Source organism: Panicum virgatum, chromosome 6N (genome assembly GCF_016808335.1).
Source record: "Panicum virgatum strain AP13 chromosome 6N, P.virgatum_v5, whole genome shotgun sequence".
NCBI lineage: Eukaryota > Viridiplantae > Streptophyta > Magnoliopsida > Poales > Poaceae > Panicum > Panicum virgatum.
In genome coordinates, this window is record NC_053150.1 from 27,983,054 (window position 1) to 28,004,851 (window position 21,798).

At 43.7% G+C, this 21,798-nt stretch overlaps 1 pseudogene; it reads right to left on the reverse strand.

Annotated features, from left to right (window-relative positions):
* Positions 1-313: 313 nt before the first annotated feature.
* LOC120678036 lies at positions 314-2,951 on the reverse strand (annotated as a pseudogene).
* Between the last annotated feature and the right edge of the window lie 18,847 nt (positions 2,952-21,798).

The following is a 21,798-nucleotide window of genomic DNA, read 5'->3' on the forward strand; positions in this document are numbered from 1 at the left end:
ACCCGGCTGTGGTTTGCAGCACCACGACAGTCCCAAAAAACATATTGTTGGGATTTGCATTAAATGACTGAGTAGCATTTCCTGATTGTGTGCCTTGACCATGATCAGGAGTCCCAAAGAAAGGACCAAACGATGGAGGCATGAAATCATTTCCAACTGGATAGTGGCCTGGTATTTGTATGTGATGTTGGTGTGTACTTGTTCCTAAATGGCCCTGCATACCAATAGAAAATGAATACTATTATCAGTATCACATATAAGTCTTTACAATGGTAAATAAACTATAAATCTTATACCAAGACAGTGTTATATGGATGTGAATGTGTTACTGCTTCTATTGGAAAATGAGATGTCTTTGGGTCATTTATGATTTTTTTTTCCTCTTTCTTGTTGGCTTCTCGAAACCAGATGCAGAACTAGTATTTGCTTCCATTGCAGAATCAGATGCCTTTGGGTCCTTCGTGGTCTTTTTTCTCTGCCGTGTTGCCTTCTCAAAACCACCAATTGGTCTCTCAGATCCACGAACTTCCTTTTCCTTGACCTTGATGCCTTTTGGTTTTATAGCCTCATCTTGTTGTTGTGTTCCTACAAAAAGTTGATTGTTTAGAAAAAAACACAAGTATTATTCAGGTTTAGGTTATAGCATAGTGCAAACCTTGTGTATGAGTTGAATTATCCAAATCTGGATCAAATCTTTTTCCTAGGCTTTTCTCCACATCTTCTGCTAATCGCTCTACATTGCTTACGGCCAGTAAGTATGTTTCATCAGATTCTGTAGCTCGGGCAGCTAATTTAAGAAACATTCTAGATAACTCTTTTCTGCGTTGTGATAGCTTTGTTTTGGGATCTTCGTGTGTCTCAGAATTGCTCTTGATATGAAGTACTTTTGCATCCATCGTCCATCTTTTCAGTATGTATTGTTCAGGAATTTTTTTGATATTGTTAATATAAAGTATCTTCAACGCATGGCAGCATAAAATTCCAACGAATTCAAATTTTTCGCAGCTACAATTTACTTGACCTCCCAATGTAGAAAACTTAACAATGTGTTCATTTTTCCTCCCACAAACCTTTATTTTGTACACCTTTTCAGCATCAACATCACCACAATAGAATAGATCGCAGTTCAGTGTTTGCATCACTTGTTCTTGAAATACCTTAAACACTACTGGAGTGTAAATTTTTGCTGCATGCCTTAATATTCTCATGTCCGATTTCAGAGGTGGGGTACTTTGTGTTGCCTTGAAATCACATCTCACCTCCTCATATCGTTTATTTGCCACCAGCCGGTCAAAGTGCCCAAAAAAGGTAAGTATGTCATATTTTACACTAATATATCCCTTCAACTCATTATTCATGCTTTCACTTCTTTGAGTGCTAACCATATCAGCAGAAAATGTATTTCGTCCATACACTAAGGCCCATTTCTCGTTTTTGTTAAATAATCTTTCGAGCCACTCATTTTCTTGCAGGTTATATTTCTCTAGCAAATTGTTCCATGCATTTATAAAATCCTCCTCCTCCTCCTCCTCCTCCTGATCATAAATACATCTCTGAAAATCTGTATTAAACTTCTTATTTTCCTCAACAACTCCAGAGAGGTGATTGCATGTATTTTGGTTCATATGCCAAACACAAATCCTGTGATGACTCTCTGGTAGTACAATCTTAATTGCTTTGGCCATTGCTGCATCTTCGTCAGTTAAAATGGTTTGTGGCTTCTTGCCTGACATAGCAGCTAAAAAGGTGTTGAAAAGCCAAATAAAACTTTCAACAGTTTCATCATACAAAAGTGCAGCACCAAAGATGATAGTTTTCTTGTGGTTGTTCAGTCCAACTAGCAAACCAAATGGACGCCCATCATTAAGTTTTCTGTATGTCGTGTCAAAGCAAACAATATCACCATAAACTTCATAATCTGCAACCATTTTTGAATCAGTCTAGAATATATTTGTTATCAAGTCATCATCGTCAACCTGAATGGAATAGAAGAACTTCTCTTTGTCTGATGTTTTTTTTTTCTCTAGATATTCCAACACTCCTTCGGTATCTCCTTGGTTTATCTTCAGTGTCCTCTTTGAATACAATTTGTTTTTCATATCTTCACGTGTAAAACCAAGATTCTCAATTCCACCTGCTTCTTTTGCCATGAGATCAAATGTAGCTTTATTTGAAATGCCGACAGCTTTAGCAGCTTCAACACTTGCAAGTTGTCCTTCTGTTATTGTCCTTTGAGATATTAAATGATGTGCTTGGCTAGCAGTAGCAAGAATATGATTGTGCTCAGGCTCAAATTCATAGATGTAGTAGAACCCATCTTTGAGACTGATCTTCATGCGAGCTTGACACATACATCGAGTCTCTGGTCTACTATACTTCGAAGACTCCTCTCTCTTATCAGGACCTCGAATACCTATTGACAAATAAATAAATAATTTAATCAAAATGATGTTCTACCTCTAGCCATGAATAAAAATAATATTAGATAGTTTAATTTTGTACCTGCACGAGAACAACAAAAAGTTCTATTCTTTATTGTGGTAGTATTTTTCACATTATGTGAACTGCTTCTACGAATGCTGAATACCTTGATTCGAGCATAGGAATTGTAAAAGTCATATGCCTCTTGCTCAGAATAGAATTTCATACCAATCTTTGGTATGTTGTCTTCCAGAGAATTTTCTACCTGGGCAGAATCATCTTTTCTAGAATCCTGGTTGGACTATTAGAGGGTGCCATGTGCAATAAGTTAGCCATAAAGTATAGATAAGGAATTCACATAATGATATTAGGGCATGACTTGTATGACTTACGCTTTCTAACTCAATCCTTTCTGTGTCAACAGACTGAGTGTTGATCCTGAAGAAATCTGATGAGGATGTGGCAGCATCAGTATCAGGTGGCGTGATGATGCTTTGTACTTGTTGAAGTAATGGCACTGGCATATCCATGTTGTTAGTCTGGTGAGGCGTAGGGAGATTTGGCTGAGAAGCCATTGTTGCTGTGTCATTGAGGAAGATGTAACTAATGATCTACATCTATTGTAATTGGTGCCACTTTTTAGGATATGCAGTTTTCCTTCCCGCCATTAATTTCAGATAACTGCTGTTTGGCGCTTAAAAACAAGAAAAGCGCGCAGAAAGGGCCACGAACGGCACGGAATGACGTCTCCGTTTTCTCGGCGTTGGGTTGTTATGGAAAAAAACAGAGGGCCTGGTGGGGTCAGGTTTCTGGATGGGGGATGAAGGGATGGCCTCCACGTGCACAGGGACACGGGCGGAGACACGCAAAGGAGACAGAGAAGCCCCAGCCACGCCCCTGCAGCGCGTGCACGTTCGTGTCCTCCTCCTCGGCATCCGGCGAGGTTGTGGCTGCATACGTCCACTGCCGTTGACTGTTCCTCCACCCCACACTGCTGCCTGCTCATCTAAGTCCACACCTCCAATCCCCGCCGCGGCCCCTGGCACTTGCGCTCCGCACCTACCTCTCGTCACCCCGCATGAACTGCCCCCTTTTCACCGGCCACGCTGGCTCACCCTCGCCGCCGCCGCCTCTCCCCTCCTCGTCTGCGGTCTTAATGCCGCCCCCGTCATCCACCAATGTTTTGGTGCATTTCATAATATTTGGGTGCACTTGGTATTGTTTCATTATTACACAAAACTCGGTGCGAAGCAGGCCGAACTGATGCAATTATGTAAAAGTTCATGTCATGAAGTGGCGTTAGAATTTTTCGCAACGAACGCACCCAATCCAGATCATTGGACCTTAAACTCATATTTTGTTGCGAATCTTACAGGGGGCAATGGCGGGCGCCGGGCCGAGATGGCGCGACATCACAGGGGGTGACGGCCGGAGCGGCGTGATGGCGCCAGGGTTAGGGCACGATGGCGAGGCTGAGGCCGCGAGAGCGCGGGAGCAGGAGGGCGCGCGCCAAGAAAGCAGGACCGCATGGTCAGAAGGCTAGATGCCGAGTCGGAGCCGCTATGTAAAGAAAACGAGCGAGGGGGGCCGGTATTTCTAGCAAGATAGCGAGACGGCGAAGATAGCTACTCTGTTGGATGACGATTTCTCCTCCTTTTCATTTTTTTAGAGTAAATTGCACCCATCATACAACAACTTGGTAGGTGAGTACAAATTGGTCCATCAACTTGTAAAGTGCTCAATTTAGTACAATAACTTGATAGCTGGGTGCAGATTAATCCAACAACTTAGAAAATGCTTAATAATTTGGTAAATTGGTGCATTCGCAGTCCAAACATTACACGACAATATATTTGACAACGTCAAGTCACAATAAAGAGTATATTCATGTCGGAACGTATTATTTGACCGTAGATTTTTGTGTCAAGATGGACATCAAAAAATTTATTCTCAGAATAAATTAGTTATGGTTTTATTAAAAATAATATATTATTTAACGACCATTACAACAGCAACATATTAAGCAAAGTAGATGAACGTCAATAATTCTTAAATTTTATAATTGGAAATTATTGATGGTGATCCGGTTGTTGCTTTTCAACTATATATAATTTTTTATTAGTTCAAATGCAAACAAATTTTAAAATTACACCATTAGCATCACTCAAACACTGAAGTCGATAAGAGAGACCCTGAAACCTTAGGTTTCTTATGCGCTTCTGCTCATGTATTCAACAATGCTCATGTTTGTTTCTGTTTATTTAGCTCATTTTTCCTTTCTAACGAATATATGAGGCTTTAAAAATATATGTATCAAGCTCCTATACGGTATCAATAGTTTGTATCAACGTATTGGCTTTTTTTAATTTAATAGTGCATATAGTCAAACATATCGTAAACAGTGAGGGTGGAATTTTCAATATTAAATATAAAATGAAATTTTTTTAATTAAAATTAAATCACTATACAAAAATAGTTAATGTAAAGACATAACATTAATTTCTAAACAGTAAGGATTTTATACTGGCCAAATACATTACCACGCAGGCGCAGCACAAAAATCAATGGTCAAATAATACTTAATAATTTGTCCTAACATGAATATACTCTTTATTGAGACTTTGCGGTAGTTATATAATCGTGTAATGTTTGGACTGTAAATGTACCTATTTGCCAAGTTATTGCATTAAGTTGGGCATTTTACAAGTTGTTGGACTGATATGCACCCACATGTCAAGTTATTGTACTAAAATTAAGCATTTTATAAGTTCTTGGACCAATTTGCACCCACCTGACAAGTTGTTGTATGGTGGGTGCAATTTACTCTTTTTTTATACCAAGCAGGTTTAACCAGCCTCTTGGAGCTACTCTTATGAGCCCGCTGCTTTTATTGAAAGGGGCTCGGGACAAGTTCTGAGGCGTGCATCTTTAATTTTGGGACTGTGTTTAACGAAGTCCGTCAAACTTAGATAGATCAGGAATGCAGCGATCATTACAACATTATTTTAAAAGCAACGCCATTGCTGACTGAATGCAAGCGTCATGCACCAAAAAGAAATCACAATACTTTCTTTTCTTTTACTCATAAATTACAAGTCACAATCATATTGTTAGCCGTCTAACCACTAACCTCAATAAGCGTAAACTTGCAATCATAGAGAGTTATCTTATATGATTAACTGAAATTTCTAAAGGTGTTAACAACTATGACCATTCTTTTCAGTTATATGATACACCTACCATGTATCCTATCATCTACATTGCATCTTTATGGTTTCTCCTATCAGTGACTATATTTGTGCAAACCACTCGATTAGGTAGAATCAAGACCACTCTGAGCATGACTTGTCCAAAATCATGTCCTTTTTCATTGTGTGCTTCCCATGTGCACTTAAAGTAAGCTGTAATTGTGCTTCCTTGAACCATCCTTTTTGTTGCTTCTACAGCTTCCTCTTGCTTCTAGTTGAAGCAAATAGGTAAAGGGTGATGGTCCTAAGATGAACAGAGGAAAACCTAAGCTTGTAGGCATCACTAACTGGATCAAAATGAAGGTACACCTAGAGTACATGGTCCCTGTCCAGCACTTCATGAACTCAAAAGGACAAGTGTGAGGGTGCAGCCGTGAAGGTGCCAACCTCCAGCAGCGAGTACAGTTTTCAAATATACCTCGAAATTAGATAACCTGAAAAGTTTGCAGCGACTAATGATTGCTTGTCAACTGCCATTTAACTATATTAACCTCATCTCCTATTTTCGGCTAGTACAGAAGCACTTCACATTTAATTTTAAGTATCATTATTATTCATCTTTTTTTGTATATGCAATGTTGAATTGGATGCTATCATTTTGTTGACAGATGTGGCTTTCAAATGGTAGATGACTTAGAACACTTTTGGAGAAACAAAACAATCTTAATCATGACACATGGCAAATACTGCAAGTATCACTGAATGAAACCGGTTAAGATATCTATGTGTCGGCCTTTAGTTATTCGCCAGCAAATGATTAGGACGTTCGGTTTCAAAAAATTGATTAGGACGTTAGATTGCTTTGCAGTTAGCAGTATGTTTATTGCTAACTAATACGAACATTTATCTCTTCCTTGATTGAATGATGAGCAGAGGAATCTGTACGACGAGTACTTCAGAACACATTGATTGCTCTGAATATCCCATACATTTTCTTATGCTGGAGGCAGTTTAACAATAATATTGTATTTGAACATGAGTTTAATGTATAAGATTCGAAGCACCAATTGTGAAATAAAGAAGAATGCAGGAAAACGCACTTGAACAATGCAATTAATATTAATGTATGTATTTTACTAGAAAGGCATAAACTTCTTAGTTTTTGCAAGAACTTGATAAAGATATTCCAAAGAAGGCCTCAAGAGCGGAACAGGGCCAGCGCTTATTTCTGATAGATTGCATAACCTTAAAACATTCAGACATAAAATCTACAATCTATTAATTTTATATATTCCAAATGCCACCAGAAAAATAGTAAACCTGACATTACTTTGACTAACTAAAAGATCGGAACGTCACGTCTACTTAATCATCACGGTAAGTTGTTAGTTGCTGAACAAGGAATAAACTTTGTAGGAGGCACATGGTAAGATCTCAACATTGTGATACTTTATCTGTTGATGATTTGACCCTCCATTTGTCCTGTATTTCTAAAGAGATTTCTTTCAGATGGAAGATGAGATGTGCATGTTGAAAGGGAACTGCTAGTACACTATCCTGGTTCGTATCTAATTTAATGTTTAGTATCTTAAATATTCCTGAGAGATTTACCCCTCATCACGAATAAATTGGATTCTTTCATAGACTCAACTGGACGATTAAAAAAACTGATATACAATAAATTTCAATACGTCGGTGAGTAGCTAAAAGATGGACCACACTAGTACACATGGCCTCACTATAAACAACACTGAAGAAAATCACATCTTAACCATCACATAATTCAAATACTGCGCCTACCACTGAAACAAGGGGTTAAGACATGTTTGTAGTGATTAGGGGTGTCAATTGATGACCCTTATGTGCCCCTCTAACCCTCTTTAGTTCAAAATTTTGTACTAATTCTTCAAAATGACATCTCAATTTGGAGAATTAGTACAAAATTTTGAACTAAAGAGGGTTGGAGGGGCACCTAAGAGTCACCAATTTGCACCCCTAGTAGTGATCTTTAATCTGTTGCTACCAATGATTATTACTTTATTAGGGATTTGGATTTTCTTAGGAGTTAGCAGTACGTCTCTGTTGCTAACTAATAATTAAGGCATTTTATTTGCTCCCTAGAATGATGAGCAGGGGAATCGTTTCTACTAAAAATGTTGATGTAACTGTATGTTGTACTGATTGTGTGCTACTATATATTCAGAATGCATTTAGTAGCTTTGGATCGAAATCATGCTTTAGCTTTTGGTGATTCATAACTAGCATTGTCCTTGAACGCGAAATTAGCACGCTGCATTCATCCTGTTCTGCTCTAGCAGCCTCCAGCCAGCCAGCATTATTTTTCTTTCACACCATTCCAGCAGCAGCCTCCAGCCACCAGCCAGCCAACAGTGTTTTTCTTTCACACCACTCCAGCAGCAGCCTCCAGCACCAGCACAGCGAACAGGGCGATTAGCAACATGGACTGTGAGTAGAAACCAGAAAGCCCTGATCGACTCACTAGTATTAGACTCGACCACAACAACTAAGATCCTGTTTGGAAACAGGAATTCCCTATAGAGGAAATATCTGGATACGATGAGGAAAATTCTTCAGGCACCCTATAAGGGGTGCCGTAGTTTCTTCAAAAAAAAAGGAAAATTCCACGATTCTAGAAGGGGCGAAGGAGTGAAACTATTCCAGCGCAAAATCAGATGGGCCAGACCCCTCCTATTTCTTTATTTTTTTTATATAAAAAAGCTGAAAATGGCATAAGCTTAAAGAATTCAGATCACATATCAGATTGGACCAGCTAGTTCCCAATGCCACTAAAAAAGAGCGAGGACTAGCAAATCTGATATTATATTGCCCAACGAGAAGGTTGGCATGTCATGTCTCCTTAATCATAGTGGTAAGTTGTTGGTTGCTGGAATAAAGCTAGTTTTGTAGGATGCACATGGTAAGATATGAACATTGATATACTCTATTTGATATGATGATTTGACCCCCAAATAGAAATGTTTGTTCTTTGGAGGCTTCCCAGACGATAGAGGTGGGAATCTTGAAACAAAGGTCGAAGATGTGGGAATCTTGAAATAAATGTACTTAAGGTGATTGTATATGCTGATTTCTGTCTAACAGAATATTAAGTGATCAGTAACTTGTGTCGCTGAGAGCCGTAGCTTTGTTCTTGAGTTCATATTAAGTTGCTGTTTATAATATTCCAGAGAGATTTGTCCCTGATCATGCATTGGATTGGTCCTCATCATGATATCGATCGTTCGGAACAAAACAAAACAAGTGAACCAAATAATAAAATAGATGTTAATTCAAACTTGAACACATGTTAGCTTGAGTCAAGGTTTCGAAAGCATTGTCGGTTGTGTTATAGTTTAGTGTAAACCACTGGTCAGTTGCTGTTCCTGCGTTCATGATTGGTGGCGCTGTTGCTCTTCATGATTACGAGCGAGTACAATGCTCGCCTAGCTACTTCGGTTCCTGCTCAATGTAGTTTGGAGGATTTCCGGTTCGAGGAACCACATTAAAATAGGTAATAAGTTCCTTTGCTAACTTGAACTAATACAGTTGAGTGTACCTAGCTAAACTAATTCTTTCTATCTTTTTGAAAAAGACAAACTATAGAAACAAATGTACTTCACGTATATACACGCATTTTTATCCCCATGAATGCACACTCAGTCTACGCAACTAAATTACTTTAGCAAAAAATGATTAATTAGTTTTGCTAAACATAATTCAGGGTATCTGGTCGTAAATCTAAATCATCATCGAAAAAGGAGAAGGCTCGCAAGAGAGCCCAAAAAAACTAAAAAAAAGGAGTTTCTCCATGAAAGACTTCTATTGGAATAGCAAAAGTCTATTAGACTTGGCTAAATACCGGTATTATCAGAAACTATCAGAGATCACAACCTTGACTTCGTCGCCGTCATGGAGACTGGGAAACAAGACATGTCTAGGGCCAACCTTAACCGACTTTCGGGAGGTGCGGATTTCGTTTGGCATTGTCTACCGCCATGACGGTGTTCGGGTGGCATTCTTCTGGGGGTGAACTTCTTAATCCTTGACTTATCCTTAATAGTGGAAGGGAAATTTTTCATAAAATTCCATCTCCGCAACAGACAAGATGATTTCAGATGGATTCTAATGGTAGTCTACGGCCCGGCACAGGAGGATTTTAAATCAGCCTTTTTGTCCGAGCTTATTCGCACCTATCAATAGAATACATTGACAACCATAATCGGGAGAGATTTTAATATCATGAGACACAACAAAGAAAAAAACAAAGATAACTTTAATCCCCGATGGCCATTCCTATTCAATGTTGTCATAGATAGTTTTGATCTTCGGGAGATAGAATTGAAGGGGCGACAATTCACCTGGGCAAACTCCCTAATAGATCCTACCTATGAAAAACTCGACAGGGTTTTGATGACAACTAAATGGGAACTCAAATATCCATTGGTAACGGTACACGCTTTAGACAGAGGGATATCAGATCATACTCCGCTGCTTTTAGAGATTAGTGATCCAGCTTTTTTGGAACATCCTAAACAGTTCAAGATGGAACTAAGTTGGTTGTCTCATGAGGACTTTAAAGAAAAAGTCAAAAAAATCTGGATTCAACCGGTTGTGGGGCAAAATTCGGTTCAACGTTGGAATAGAAAAATGGGGGCACTAAGAAAACACCTGCGGGGATGGGCACGCCATCACCATGGGGTGTATAAAGCCCAAAAGGAAAACCTACAAAAAGTTGTGACTAACATAGACACTCAAGCCGAGATAAGAAATCTATCTCAAGGGGAGAGAGACCAGTTGGAGACTGCTCGTGATGACCTAATAAAACTTCTATGGGAAGAAGAACTAAGGTTTTATCAACGAGCCAAAGCAACTGATGTTCTTCTGGGGGATAACAATACTAGATACTTTCAGATGATTGCTAATGGCAAACATCGAAAAAAGTACATCTTCTCTCTGGAACATGAGGGGGGAATAGAGGGTCAACAAAACCTCAAAGAGTATACCACCAAGTTCTATAAAGAATTATTTGGACCATCGGAGGATAGTCACTTCAGCCTGAATAATAGGATGGATGATATATCCCTCAAGTCAGTCAACCAGAAAACGAGTTTCTCACGGCTCCGTTCATTGAAAAGAAGATTCGGGAAGCAATTTTTGACGTGGAACACAACAAAGCACCAGGCCCGGATGGCTTCCCTGCTGAGTTCTACCAGCATTTTTTGGGAAGTCATCAAAGGTGACCCGATGAACATATTCCATGATCTGCACTTTGGTGACATGCCTTTATTCAGTCTCAATTTTGATGTCATAACCTTATTGCCCAAAACTCGAGAAGCAAATAAAATCTAACAATACAGGCCCATCTGCCTGCTAAATGTCAGCTTTAAGATCTTCACAAAAGTGGCCACAGACCGTTTTAATTTTGTGGCAGATCACCTAATCAGCCCTACACAAACATCTTTTATGTGTGGCCGGAACATTTTAGAGGGAGTCGTGGTTCTACACGAAACCATACCTGAGTTACATCGAAAGAATCTGAGTGGGCTTCAAAATAGATTTTGAAAAGATTTATGATAAAGTAAAGTGGGACTTCTTATTGCAAACGCTTCGGTTGAAAGACTTTTCACCCAAATAGATTGAGTGGATTAAGTCATTCATCTCAGGCGGCAGCGTGGCGATTAACGTCAATGATGAGATTGGTCCTTACTTTCAAACGAAGAAAGGGCTGAGACAGGGAGATCCACTTTCACCCATCCTATTCAATATAGTAGCAGATATGCTCACACTCCTCATCAATAGAGCCAAAGCCAATGATCAGGTACATGGAGTGGTGCCACACATAATCGATGGTGGGCTTTCTATCCTACAGTACACTGATGACACAATACTTTTCAAGGACCATAATTTGGAACAAGCTCAAAACATGAAGAACATCCTTTGCGCGTTTGAGCAGTTATCTGGTCTTAAAATCAATTTTCACAAAAGTGAAATTTTCTGCTTTGGCGAAGCTAAGAACTACGAAAACCATTACATGGAACTGTTTGGTTGCAACTCAGGCAACTTCCCAATCAAATACTTAGGTGTTCCGATCCACTATAGAAAACTATCTAATAATGATTGGGTTAGGATCCAAGAAAGATTTGAGCAACGTCTCAGTAGATGGAAAGGGAAAAACCTTTCAACTGGAGGCAGATTGACACTCATCAATTTGGTCCTTAGCAACCTTCCCATATACATGATGTCATTCTTTGAAATCCCAAAAGGGGTTCGTAAAAAGCTAGATTACTCTCGGTCTAGATTCTTCTTGGCAAAGTGATGAGCACAAAAAAATACCATCTGGCAAAGTGGAGTATTCTGTGCCAGCCTAAGAATCAGGGAGGACTGGGAATACATAGCCTAGAGCTTCAAAACATTGCTCTGCTCAGTAAGTGGCTATACCGTCTCCTAACGACAGATGGTACATGGCATCAAATTCTACGTAATAAGTACTTAGAGAATAAACTTTTAGTACAAGTCCAATGGAAGAGTGGGGATTCACATTTCTTGGCAAGCCTAATGAAGGTTAAAGCAAACTTCTTAAAATTCAGCACTTTCGTTATTAAGGATGGGTCTCGGATAAGATTTTAGGAAGATGCATGGTTAGGTAATAGATCCCTTCGCGAACAATACCCACAACTTTATAACATAGTTCGCAAAAAATAGGATACGGTGGCTGAGGTACTGAGTTCAGGTACCCCCAATCTATCTTGGCGAAGAGATATAATTGGCAGCAAATTAGTAATGTGGAATAACCTTGCTGCACACCTAGCTAACATTACACTTAACCACGAACGGGATGAATTCAAGTGGAATCTAGACCAGGTAGGTGTTTTAAAAGTAAAATCACATTACCTCGGACTAATACATCAGAATATCCCAAATACAAATAAAAAGCTATGGAAACTTAGAATTTCACTCAAAATCAAGATCTTTCTATGGTACCTAAAACGGGGAGTCATACTTACAAAAGACAACCTAGCAAAACGTAATTGGCAAGGGAGCCAACAGTGCTGCTTATGAAGATGAGATAATACAACATCTTTTCTTTGATTGCTGCATTACACGGTTGGTACGGGCCTCGGTCTACGCGGCTTAGGTTTGCCTAAACCAAGTAGTGTATCTAATATGTTTGGAAACTGATTGAATGGTATATCAAAAGACTACAAACCACTTGTCCTTCTAGGTGCTGCATCTCTCTGTTGATCTGTTTGGCGCTGCAGAAATGCGGTGGTATTTGATAACAACAAATATTCTTTCTTGCAGGTTATCTTCACGACTACACATTGGCTACGAACATGGGGTATCCTACAACGGTCTTTTTCATAGGACGCCCTTGTAGCTGCATCGCATTTTTGGGCTCAGGTGGCCAAGGACTTTTTTGCCCGAGTACATGGGTGGCAGTCTAGTCTTAGGATTGATAGCTATTAGTATGCTTGGTTTCTATCCAAAACTTTTTGTAGGGTTGTGTGTCATTAGGGCAGAGACCGGGAACATTTCAAAGCGATGTATCACCTCGATGTATCAAACTTGGAATTAATAAAGTTTCTTTTTTCTAAAAAAATTCATGCATGTACAAGGTGAAGAGGCAATAGCTTCCAATGTACTCCCATATCGTCCCTCGTTTCAGACACAAAACATGTCAATTCTAGCTTTTGGACAGCTAATGAGACCGTCAACATCAATTCTACCTCATAACTACGTGCAGTTTTTATTGTCTGCTTTCTGGGACTTAGTAACCCGTCGAAGTGTTCGAAATAGTTTTCAGAATCACGAGCTGAGGAGAAAGAGCGTGTATCTACGTGCTGGGCCAAATTGATAATTACCTACCCCTGTCCCCTTCCCGTGTCCCCTGCTTTTCTTCCGTCGATCGGAATCACTGGAAAAAGGAAAAGGAGTTTGATTATATTAGGGCACAAATAAAGCCTGTCCTAGCACGGAGTATTAGAGTACGGCTAATAATTTAGCTGCTAGCTAGCTTTACGCTAGTGTCATATCGTTAGCTTTTAGACTTTTAAAGTAAGTAGATGTTGGTATAAACTACATCTACATAGTCATCCACCCATCCTCTCATGTAATATCTTGAAATCTGTGTTTCACCCGACTACTTTTTACAATCTGCCTCTCTGCTCTCTTCTCTTATCTCTACTCCCCCTTAGAAAGTATTATGGAAGGCTACAAAAAGACTAGATTCTAGGTGGAGGAGAGAGACACAAGCGGACGTTTCACTTACCGCCAGCTGAGGTGAGTGTTTTAATCTCTGTTTGTGAGCCCATATAGACTGGACAGCTGACATGCAGCCAGCAGCGGGCGCGGAAGCCGGCGGATGGCCGCTCTTGCAGCCGGCTGGCGGGCTGCCTTATTAACCCTGCTCTTAGAGTATGTCATATGCAACATATAGACTATACAGCCAATTACATGTTTACATATACTGATATTAGCTCATGCAGCAGAAAGCAAGCATGGAGGGGCACGAGATCGAGGAGCACGCGGAATCATCGCCCGATGATCGAGATGATGATCATCATCATGCGAGATGCCGCCATGCAAAGGCCGGCGGCAGAAAAAGAAAGCAGCCTGGTCTGCTCCGGTGGGAGATGCTGACGCCCACTCCGGCGGCAGCCACACGGTAAACAGTGCCCGTCTTCGCCGGCGGCCGGCGCCTGTTCGCCTTTCTTGTTTGCGGGGAGCCCCACCGCGCAGGATCCGAGTAGGCACGGACGCACGCCTACTGAGTTTAAAACACAGTCGTCAGTGACTTTTTTTTTTTTGGCCTGCAATCTCGAGTGCCCACGTCACGTGAGCCATTCGATCTTGATCGAACGTCTGAACTCTTTTCTTTTTGTTCTTTCTCGGCGCATCAGGTACGGGCGATGCTCTATTGCAGTTGCAGAGCTCTAGCTAGGCCGAAAAGCTCTATTGCAGCAGGTGAAACATCAAATTTAGCCCATTGGGGTCATTTTAGAAAGGAAGAAGCTTATAAAGAATTTTTTTTGTCTTTGAAGAGGTCCGGCAATGCAATGCATGAAACAGCGTCAATTAACAACTGTTTTAAGCTTGCCTTGAAGCAGCTCTTTTTTTTTAGATAATGAAAGATTGGCTTAAAGCAGCTAAGCAGACAGGAAGCATGAGGTTGGCAGCAGGCACGGCAGCTTAGAGGGTCTTAGAGTATCTCCAACAAAACCTCAAAACATGGAACCTATTCACATTTTAGGAGCCAGAGCTAAAAATCAGGTCCAGCAGCGATCCTATGCTGGCTCCTAAAATATGCAGGCCTCCATCTTAGCCTCCCCCCTCCTAGTGTGAGGGGCCGAGCCCACAACCCCTATCCTCATTTTCCCCCTCCGACCATTTCTTTCCTGCGCGTGCTCCTTCTCGCGCTTTCGGCCGACACCCTCCTCCGGGCGCCTCTCCTCCATGCCACGGCACCGCACCTCGTATACAGCGGCGCCCCTTCGCCTCTCCTCCACCGTCACCTCCCCGGTCGCCAGCCCCGCCCATCCCAATCGTTGGCCCCACCTCCCAAGTGGCCACCGCCTACCCTCCTCCTCCACAGGGGACCTCGCCTCCCAGATCCTCCTCCGCGATGCCTCTACTCCATGGCGGTACGCCTCAACCACAACGGCGCCCCTCCTAGGGATGGCACCCACGGATTCGGGTGCAGGTGCGGCGAAAACCCGCCCACAGCAAAACCCACGGGGCCAGGAGAAACCCGCCCGCGACAAATTCGTGGGTGGATTTTTGCACCCGCCAGGTTTTGGGCGGGTTTCGGGTGCCCGCGGATTTGGCAAGTTATACTATAAAAATAGACAGCTTCATAATTTGAATAGACAAATAGCTAATTTCAACTAGCAACAAAGTAATAATCCATAAGTTCCAAAGTCTCCGCTACGACAAATCATAATTCAGCAGCACAACAATTAGAATGAGGCAGAGTTTCCATGTATTTATATGATAAATAGTGTTAAATTGGGCTGGGTTTATAAATGTGTTGTGGATGCGGATTCACCCGCGGGTAAAATTCTAAACCCTCACCCGCACATTGTGGGTGCGGGTGCAACTGTGGGTCAAAATTTGGACCCACAACCGCACCCGTCGAATTCAAAATACATCCGCGGATGCAATTGCCATCCTAGCCCCTCCAGCTCTCCTCCTCCACCGCCGCTCCAGTCGCCGGAACCGCCCACCGCGGTCGCCAACCCCGCCTCCCAAGCCGCCGCTGCCTACCCTTTTTTTTCTAGCAGATCTCACCTCCAAGGCCCTCCTCTGCGACGCCTCCGCCGGACCCACCATCCCGGCCTCCCAGACCGCCTCCGCCTGCCCGCCTCCACGACTGGCACCGCCTCCCACCTCTCCTCCTCTGTCGGCCAAAACTTCAATTCCCCTCGTTTTCTTTGCGGGAAAACTAAACATGGTTCTATCTAGCAAAAGTAGCGAAAACCGACACATGCCCTTTGGAGTTTGGCGCAAGTTGCGTGGGTAAACAAATAAAACCTGTCACGATTCTTTATTTCAACTCGTGAAGGATTATTTTTTTTGAACGAATCAAACAAGATAGTACGAGTTTCTATTGATATAGCAGAAAAAATACAAAACTACAATCCAGTCCCTGCGAGACCATATGCAGGAAAAACAAAAAAACAAAAAAAAAAGAAGATACACCCGGTTGGATTGGGACATCAACGTGGGGAACTTCGCAACTTAACTCTGCTAAGAAACGCCACTCCTCAACTCTCACTCGGTTGGATTGGGACATCAACACGGATGAACACTCAAAACTGCAGTCACGGCAGCCGAGCAAGCCAAGTTGCCACGACAGTCAACGTCCTCCAGCCTAGGAAGTCGCCGTCGAAACACAATCCTGTGTCGATAATAAGTCGAGGAAAACAGACAGCATCACACCAAGAAGGCCACTGCTATGCAGGACCTGTCGCCATAGTGCCGCTGCCCCACCAAACACCATCTGACCGAGTGAAACCACCGAATCCTAACCACACGCAGGCTGTCTCGCCGTCACCACCGCGAAGACACAACGCGCAGGAGCCTCGCCTCACCCGCCGCTGGACCACCTCCTCACTCTCGTCGCCATGCAGAAGACACCGCACGCGGGGGCCTCGCCACGTTGTAAGCATCTAGGCCCTCAAGGTATGTTTCGGTGATTAATGACAACCATTATTGTGACTAATGAGTTTGTGCAGCTTAATAGATCATTATCGCTCATTTGGTCATATGTCAAAAGAGGCCCCTCAATTTCATTATTCAAAAAGGCGATCTCGGTATTCAACTCATATATATGTCAAGACTAAGGATCTTTCTAGTCCTAAGTGTCATAGGGTTGAGAAGGACACTTAGGTTAGTATAGGTTTTATAGTTTTGTAGTGATCGCACTATTAAGAGGGGTTAAGGCCAAGTAACTTGAGCATGGACATGGTCAATCAAAAATGGATGCACACTATGGTCACTCAGGTTCCTAGAAGCTCAAATAAGTGGTTTTCAACTCATATCTCAAGAACATTTGGATTTCATTCAAGACTCAAATCAGAAAAGGCAAAATCAAAAAAAGTCTTTAACACCGGTTTAACCGACGCTTACATTTTTCTATACGTCGGTTAAACGAAGTCAGCAGAGTCTGGACAAGTCAATACACCGGTTAAACCGACGTGTTTGAATTTAACGTCGGTGCATTAGTCCAGAGTTGGTTTTTCCAGGGTGTTTCAAGGTTCTATACACCGGTTAAACCGACGATGTTTGAATTGAGACGTCGGTGCAATTGACCAGGGAGATGGTTTTTTCCAGGGTTTTCTAAAGTTGTACTCACCGGTTAAACCGACGATGGTTTTGAGTTAACATTAGTGCAGTTGTCCAGAGACTTGGTTTTTCAGTTGATCAGTGGATAACTACACTCACCGATTAAACCGATGATACGTCGGTTAATCTGCCCAAGTTGTAACGGCTAGTTTTCAGAAGGGGCAGTTTACATTCATCGGTTAAACCGACGCTGGCTATTGGAGGATCGTCGGATTAACCGGCGTTGCGCAGTTTTCTGGCAGCTTTTCTCCAACGGCTCTATTCGTGTGAGCTGCCTATATATACCCCTCCAATGAGTCATTTTGACACTCTTGACACCAGGCAACATCCATACACTTATACTATAGTCAAGAGCCACCTTGAGCTTCATCTTCCATCAAATTGATCATTCAATCATTCAAGAAGCAAGGCTAAGGACTTGAGTAGAGAGAAGCTTGTGTGCATCCGTTCTTGGTGATCGGTTCTTGCTCAAGTGAAGGCCCTAGCTTGTTACTCTTGGTGATTGGCATCACCTAGGCGATCTTGGTGATCGAGGTGTTTCTCGCGGAGTTTGCCAAGGATTGTGGGAGCCCGGAGAAGAAGATTGTACGTGGCTTGATCTCCACCATGCCAGGATGGTGAACGGAGACTCTTAGTGAGCGCCCAAGTCTCGGTGACATGGGAGATGACAAGACTCTTAGTGAGTGTCACAATGTGGATTAGGGGTGTGTGCCAACACATCGACACCACGGGAAAAATCCGGTTGTCTCTTGCACTCTCTCTCATTTTAAGCACTTACTTTCATGCAATCTTTCATGTGCCAACACATCGACACCACGGGAAAAAATCCGGTTGGCATCATCTCGGTCTCTGTCCGCTCTTCTTCCACTATAGAGACTGTGGTGGCTGCATTCAACGCTAAGCTCGGTCTTTAGGCTGCACTCGTGGTACTCTATTTTCATCCTCTAAAAAAATATTTTTGCCTACTCATCAAAATTCTCTTCTCTATCTCCAATTTCCCCGCATCCGTCATACTCTATATACATCATCCTCTATATCAACTACCAGCTGCTGGATCCATACAGCATACTCTATTTTCTCTCCCTTCCTCTCTCTCTCCATCGCCTATCCGCGTCGCACCCCTCCCCTGCTCTCTCCCACCGGCGCTCCTCCCTCCCCGACCCCTTCCTTCACTAGATTTCTGCGCCGCCACGGGGCGAGCGAGCTTCGGGCCGCGCGAGCCTACGCACGCGAAGGGCGGCGCACGCGGCGAGCCGACGTCAGCGCGCCCCACCTCCCTCCTCCATCCTCACCGCCGCGGAGGTCGCGGGGCCATGGCACGCGTGGCGGCGCAGCCCACGCGGCTGCCGGATCCAGGGGTAAGGTTGATCTCATCTGACCCAGTCCAACGACTGAGTCAAACCCCTCTCACGCACCCTGATCGGGGGTGCTCTTGCCCTTTCGCTGGCAAGTGGGCCCCCCTTTGCGTAGCGCCAATATAAAAAGGAAAGGATGACGAGCGGGCACGGTATGAAGGTTCGCCGTGCCTGAGTTTTCGATGGTCCCAAGACTCGATCCGATCTGAGAGAGGGCGCTGAAGCAAAGGGAAGGTTCCACGCCACTGCCTCTGCGACCTCTCCATCACCACCGTGATGCCGCTGCCACAGTACCACACCGACGCCGTCACCACGACGACTCGTCTACACCGCCCGTCGCTGCCTGTGCGCTGCCTCCAACGGCGAACGAGGTCACGCTGGAGTCGTGGACAAGGTATGTCTCACAGTATAGAATATCTCGCCGATCTACTCCTAGGCGATCTAAAGAGTAAAACACCAAGCGCCCCAGCGGCCCTCCGCCCCCTCCCTCCCTCGCCGCCCCCTTCCCTCCCTCTCTGCCCCTTCTCTCCTCCCTTCCTCTGCTCCTAGGCGTGCGCGGGGTCGAGGTGTGGCGGCTGGCGCGGGGCGCGGCTGCAGCGGCGGTCGACGTGGGGCGCGGCCGGCGCGAGCGCGGTGGGCGGGCGGCGCGGGGCATGGTACGGTGCTCGCCGCGGCCGGCGGCGGAGGGGCCGCGCGTGGATCCGCGGCGGCCTACTCCCTTCTCGAGCCACGGAGGCCGGCGGTGAGCATGGAAGCTGCCGCCTCCTTCCTCGTCCTCCCTCACCTTCCTTGGCAGGGCGGCGGCGGAGGGCCACGCGGCGGAGGAGGCCACGGCCGCGAGCCCCGCCTCGGCGCCGCCTCAGCCTTGCTCCGGTCGGCGGCGCGGCTGCGCATCCAGTGCTGGCGGGGAGCACGACCTGGTGCGCCGTCGCCGCCGCCGCCGCCGCCATCCCCCTCCAATTCCTCTGCTCGACAGCAGCGCCGCCACGGGCGGGGGAGCAGTGCCGGCCGCTGATCCCACGCCTCCCTCCTCCCTGCACGCTCGCACGCCGGCGTAGCGGGGCCCCGCCCATAGCGGCGCGGGTCGAGGCGGAGTGCCATGGCGGCGTAGCCTCCCTCTGCGCCAGGTCGAGGAGCTACGGCGGCGGCGGCGGCGGCGGTTGGACCGGCAAGCGCACATCTCGCCTCCGGCGGATCGAACAGCCCCGTCTCTCTCTCTGTTGCCCCTGCTCCTCCCTCGTACCTCCTTCTCCCATGGCACCGGTGCATCCATGGAGCCTGCTGCTCTGCGGCGCATCCCCCTCCTCCTCGCCGAAGGTGGTTGCGATGGCGCGCAGGTGGCGGGCCCGCGCCACGTCGTTGCGTTTGCGTCCAGTTCCTCCGCTAGGCTTGATAGATTTGGCGTGTGGAGCTCCATACGGAATGGTACCGTTCCTTTTAGTGTCGCCTGTTGCGGCAGTTTTTACTGGAAACCGGTACTGCAGCATGCGGTAGAGATTCTTTTACCGCACTCACTGTGGACAGCCTTATCCTCTTAAATTAGGGTATTTGGATGACCATAAACGACTTATTTTCTGAAATGTGCAGCCGATGAACAACATGCTATCTACATCTTACAAAAGAGTTTGTCCTGGTTATCCTATGGCAAAAAGCTCCCAAGAAACGTCAATAAAAGAATGGATAGACAACTTTTTGTAATTCCACTTATTGCTTAGTTTTTTTGTTTCTTAGGAACTTTTGTTGGCTCTTTATTTTGTTTTACCTCTTTTTATTAATACTAGACAAATATGACCGAATTGACCATGGTGCACCGCTTTAAGAACTTTTATGAACTTTTAGGATTCTACAATGATTTTAAGCTTACTTATAAAATACTTCGGACTAATCTGTATAAGTATCAGTTATATATAATTGTGTAATTGCATATGCATTAATTTATAGAGGTCTACGAGATAGAGGACTAATCTGACTCGCAAGCGGGATGGAAGTCATCCCACGTGTCGATGATAGACGTTGAACCAAATTAAAATATAAGGTAAAATATTATGTGTTTTTAGAAATAGATAAGATATCTTATATTTTATAAAAAACTATCTAAACAAATGATTGGACCTCTATTAAAGCAAGGTTAACAATACAGTCGACTGCTGGCTGCAAGGATCCTTCCAACCTACCTCTCAGCCTACTTATATAGTACTCCCTTCGTTCCAAATTATAAATCATTCCAAAAATCTTGAAGAGTTAAAGTTTTTCAAGTTTGATCAAATTTATATAACAAGATAATAATATTTATTATACCAATTAAGTATCATTAGATTCTTTGTTAGCTATATTTTTATAGTATATCTATTTGGTGTCATCAATCTTTGTGTTCCTATCTATAACTTTGGTCAAACTTTGAGATGGTTTGACCCTCTAAGATACTTGGAATGACTTATAATTTGAAACAGATGGAGTAGTTAATCATTCGTCATTAAATATAGTTCACTTGTTCCTCTCACAAAGTTTGTTGATTCTTGTGTCGAAGCCAGCTGTAAACTTACAGTCCGCTTCTATTTTATCTCCTTTTCTCTCTGCTCCATCTAAGCATTTAGTTTGCTTATAATATATTATAATACGAGCATTTGCTAAACATTTAGCTTGCTTATAATCTATTATAATACGAGTATTTGTTTGTAGAGATTGGAAAGGAAGGAATAAATAAAGTGACAGCACTAGGAGGAGATAAGGGACTCCGAGAGGGTAGCTGCGGGCCAGCGGCGGTCTGCTCGTTCGCGCTTGCTGACCCGGGCGGCGCCAGGTATGTATGGTGCGTTTCGTTACCTGCGTTAGACCCTAGCCAGGCTTCAGTAATACAAGTTGGATCTATTTGGATGCCTGCACAGCTATTTAGCCAGGCTCTAACAATGCAAAGAAGACCCGCTGGCCTGGCTTAGCTAGTACGCGAAATTCAGCCGCACTAGCTAAGCCTG